Raw genomic sequence first — 5,000 nt, 5'->3', positions numbered from 1 at the left:
AAAAATAGTTTTACTTTACGTGTGCCTCTTGCCATTTTCCCCTAACTACTTTTTTTTCATATTTTTTTTTTTTTTTCAGTACCGTGGCTGAAAGATATGCGATATTTGGTTACCAACAAGGTTTTCAAATTTGCTTAATTTTAGAGCAACAGTAAAGTAACTTCGAAATTATAAACGATTCAGCCGTAATTCAGGCGCCAATCAAGTTATACTATAGTAGATGTTTGGTGCTCTACCAAGAAATTTGTTTGTGACCTGAAAAGTAGGTCAGATGCGGCCAGGAGGGTCCCCATTTGGCCAGTATAATGAGGCTGTACAGAAAAAAATAAGGAAGAGAGATTACGGTTATGCGGAAGCGAGACTCTTATTCTTTTGGAATTTGGGGAAAATTAATTGCAGCCAGTCGCACAGTTTGTCCTGGTCACTGAAGCATGAAGTGATTGGACTCTAATTCCGCTGTGAAAATAATCTTTGCTGAAAATACCTACCCCCGTGGTAGCATTAGGAAGTAATCGAGAACCTTCAGATGTCGATTTAACCTTCAGATGTCTATTTATAAGTTTTATTTTTTGAAGGCGAGTGCTTGCTTTATATTCTAGGATTTAATGCTGGTAAAAGATGCATTTGGTTGAGTTTTGCTAACTTGAGAGGGACATTTTTTGGGGGCACTAGTGAGGTGAAAGGTAGGCATGTAATTTCTACTCTTACACTGGGGGTCATGTCATAACAACCCAAGACTATATAACCTTCAATATCATGTAACCTAAGGGCATGTACCAGAAATGATATTATGCCTTATGGGTTTTATGTATCGAAAGATAAATACCTTGAGTTGTAATAATCTGAATGGTACATGCCCTCGGATTATATAATGCTGAAGGCTATATACTGCGTTATATAACGCTGAAGGCCTCATACTCTTGGATTGTTATAAAATGAATCCTGAAATAAGGGTTGAAGTTACATGCTCTTGAAATTTTATATTTTATATTGTTGCTCATATTATTCTTGTTTTTGGTATGTTTTATGCGAACATCTTTCTTCTTCTTCATTCTCTTCTCCGGACTGTGACCTTGAATTAGTTTGACAACCTAAACCAATGGTTCTTAGCCTTTTTCATTGTATGCACCCCTTGCAAATCAGCAGTCAATCCTTGCACCAATGAATTGCTGAAATAAAAAAAAAAGCTAAAATACAAAGTTGACATGAAGTGTATCGATAAAAAAATAATAATCATTCACGAAGCTTAAAATTTTTTTATTTTTGTTTTTTGCGTAAAAAAAATCCAGAGTACTTAATAACAAAAGTGAAATTACACTATTTTGCTTGTACTTCACAGCAAACCTTTGTGGCTGCTGTTTTTTTTTTTTTTTTACGTGAGTGAGAAGATATTCATCATTCTATTATTAGTCATCAGCAGCAGTTCTAGAACATTCTCTAGTCATTTTTTTTTATATGTGATATTTCGAATTTCAGGTTGATGTTAAACAAAAATAATTGGATATTACCCTTAGTGCGCAGTATGATATTTCATGCCGTATTTAACGTTAACAGGATTTGCTCCAGTTTTACTTGACCAAGTTTTGTTTCAGAAGGAAAGTAGGAAGTTGAACTATGTTGGCTATGAGAATTTGAAAGTTCATCAATGGTATTAATATTATCATTGATAAGATTCTATATAACAAGTGACCACTTTTCCTCATACATACACGTTTATAAAATGTGAAATTTAATACCAAGTGGCAACTTGAGAACAACGCTTGTCCAGTACAAAAATAAAAAGGTCACACGAGTTTTGCTGGCATACTGTACCACACTGAAAAACGAAGCACTGGTTATAACACCTTCAAAAGACTGTTATATATTGGTAGAAATTGACAATATATGTGACCGGGGTAAATAGGTCACCGAACTGTTGAAAAAAAACATTATTCTTAACGGGTGATGAATGGAAGATACGAACAGTCTTTCCTTTCCTCTGGAAGAATGCCTTTAAAAGTACTAAAAAAACGAAACTGCACAGGTTCACACACTCGCATATATATATATATATATATATATATATATATATATATATATATATATATATATATATATGTGTGTGTGTGTGTGTGTGTGTGTGTGTGTGTATGTATGTATACGTACATATATGCATACATTAACACACGAAGTGTGAGATACGTATGACGTTTTGGAATTCAAAGGGAGAAGAAGAATAGCGTAGACCTTTGGTTATTATTAAGCTCACAGGGCGCGTACATTGTCTTCTGATTACGTTACTTGTATGGTCCTTGGAATGGGACTCGATTTGATGTTAATAGTAGGAAATAAAGATCATCAACCGATCAATAAATGTTACGAAGGGGTAGCTAATGTTATGAATGTATCTTGGAAATTGGTTGATAGGTTTTTGGAGACGGTTTGTTCTGGAGATGATTCACAGTTATCTGTCTAATTTTTTTTCCTCAATGGTAATTAGAGTGAAATACATGAAAATACAGTCAGACCCATTAGGCAGGTTTTGCCTTAGCTAGTAGTGAATCATAAGTTGTAAGTGCTATTCCTTTAATATAAATATAAATATATATATTATATATATATATTATATATATATATATATATATATATATATATAAGTTGTGAAACTTATATTAATGACAGTTGGTAGATAAATGAGAGAAGCGTTATTAATGGTTGTATAGTAGCTTTGAACCTCTGACTTCAAAGAGTTACCAGGTCGTGATATTACGTAACCCATGGTGGGAGTTTTTCAAATTGAAGTTTCCATTAGAGCCACAATAATTAATATGGATAATGCTTGCAAAATCATTATCCATTTCGTTTGAATTATCCCCTTTTCTTCTTATAATTACGCATTTCCATCTGTTGTGTAGTTCTTTGTGAAGTATTCTGTTTCAGAATGGTTGAATTTATGGGAAAATAAAATCCATAATTTTGACTAAAATTCACCTCTGTAATGATGACGTAGTTCTAATTTAGTAATAGAATTAACGTAGGATAATTCATATATTCCTTTAGTTAAACATTAGGGTAAACTACGGTGCAGAAGATAAACTTTCATTTAACTTCAATTTTCAGACAGGTTTTCATTCGATAAGTGATTATGTTTTTTTTGTCTAAAGCTTGAAGGATTCTGCACGTCTATGGAATGTTAAGACACGGAAGTGGACATTTTCAAAACGTCCCTTATTTTGTTTTTGGAAATTACCTTACAATTAAAAAAGATCAATATTGGTACTTATGCTTTTGTAACTTGGAGTCAAAAGTATTAGCATACATCCCAGTGTCTACCATTGGGCTAAGTGCAACTGATGAGAGAGAGAGAGAGAGAGAGAGAGAGAGAGAGAGAGAGAGAGAGAGAGATTTTTAATGCTCTTTCTTTAGTAGTGCCATCGCTATTGACAAATGTTCAAAGCTAGAGGAAATGTATGATAAAGAATGATAACGATCGTTTAGGGACCTATTGGAAGATGGATGGAAGCCAACAGGTGAGGCCAGGTAAGCCACCTAATTGCCCTCGCGGGTGTGCTTACCTCCTTTTGTGGAATAAACGAGATATATGTCATAGGCCTCAATCGATGTCGTCATTATGGGCCGTAAATGAACGATGGTTGAACAGAAAATTCTTGATGCTCTTTTCAAGAAAAAATGAAGCATTTATTTTTGTGATGTTAAAACTTCTGTAAAAGAAAACATTTGTGCCGGCTTTGTATGTCCGTCCGCCCTCAGAGCTTAAAAACTTCAGAGGCTAGATGGTTGCAAAGAGGTATGTTGAATATCCACCCAGCAGTCACCAAACATAACAAATTGCAGCCCTCTAGCCTCTGTAGTTCATATTTTATTTTAGGTTTAAATTAGTCATAACCGTAATTCTGGCAGCGCTATAGGTACCAAGAACGTAGGCCACTACCAGACCGTGGCTGAGTTTCATGGGCCGCGGTTAAGAGTGTTATTGGCCGTGGCTGAGACCGTCGCTGGACAGAGAGCTCGATTGCGTCAAAGAAACTTCGGCGCAATTTTTACTAGTTTTCTTTTAGAAATAAAAGTGAAAAAGTTTTACTCCTGCCACTTAGCCTCTGTTTAGTTGAAGTATCTCATATCTATTGTTTTAATTTTCTAAGCAAATAAATATATAATTTGGTTACTACAGAAGAAATGTAAATGAACTGTTATTTCAAGAGATAACAAACCTGCATCCTGAACAAGTTATGATTAAATCGGTAAATAATATGAAATATTAGAAACTGTCATCTAAGGGTTCCTGTAACATTCCGCCAACCAACTTTTTTTTTCCCCCAAAATACAAATCTGCGACTGGAAATTTTCTGTTCATACTTATTTTTCATTATTGGCGGGTGTATCCATTTTGTCGGGTTTGGTGATTTTAAATTTCATTTTTTTGTGTTTGGCCTGTGTAGGTTTCCTAACATTAGAAAAGAATGATTAGAAAGACTACTGGCTTCAGTGTTCACAGAAAAACACACGTTGTGTGTGTGTGTGTGTGTGTGTGTGTGTGTGTATATATATATATGTATATATATATATATATATATATATATATATATATATATATATGTGTGTGTGTGTGTGTGTGTGTGTGTGTGTGAGTGTGTGTGTGTGTGTGTGTGGTGTGTGTATGCATATGTGTGTGAATTATATATAATATATATTAATATATTTATTGATAATATATATATATATATTTTTTCTTATTTTGAACATATAAGGTATTTCTAAGGTGATGACTCCAGAGAGAGAAAAAATATACAATGGTCTCTGATACAATCATATGCATCTTCATGCATGTAAACAGGAAGGTCATCAGCAGTACGTCAAACCCCGCTAGAAACGCTGGAGTCAGTTCTTGCGCGCACTCTGACGCTTCCTGGATATAAAAGTCCTTCCTTTACACTATTCTCTCACTATGAATCAAAACCATTCTGTGGTTTCCTCTCCTTCGTCCGTTTGCCACTTCTTAA

The sequence above is a fragment of the Macrobrachium nipponense genome, chromosome 1 (assembly GCF_015104395.2).
Source record: "Macrobrachium nipponense isolate FS-2020 chromosome 1, ASM1510439v2, whole genome shotgun sequence".
Lineage (NCBI taxonomy): Eukaryota > Metazoa > Arthropoda > Malacostraca > Decapoda > Palaemonidae > Macrobrachium > Macrobrachium nipponense.
The sequence above is the reverse complement of the archived record's forward strand: the minus strand, read 5'-3'. Positions refer to the sequence as shown.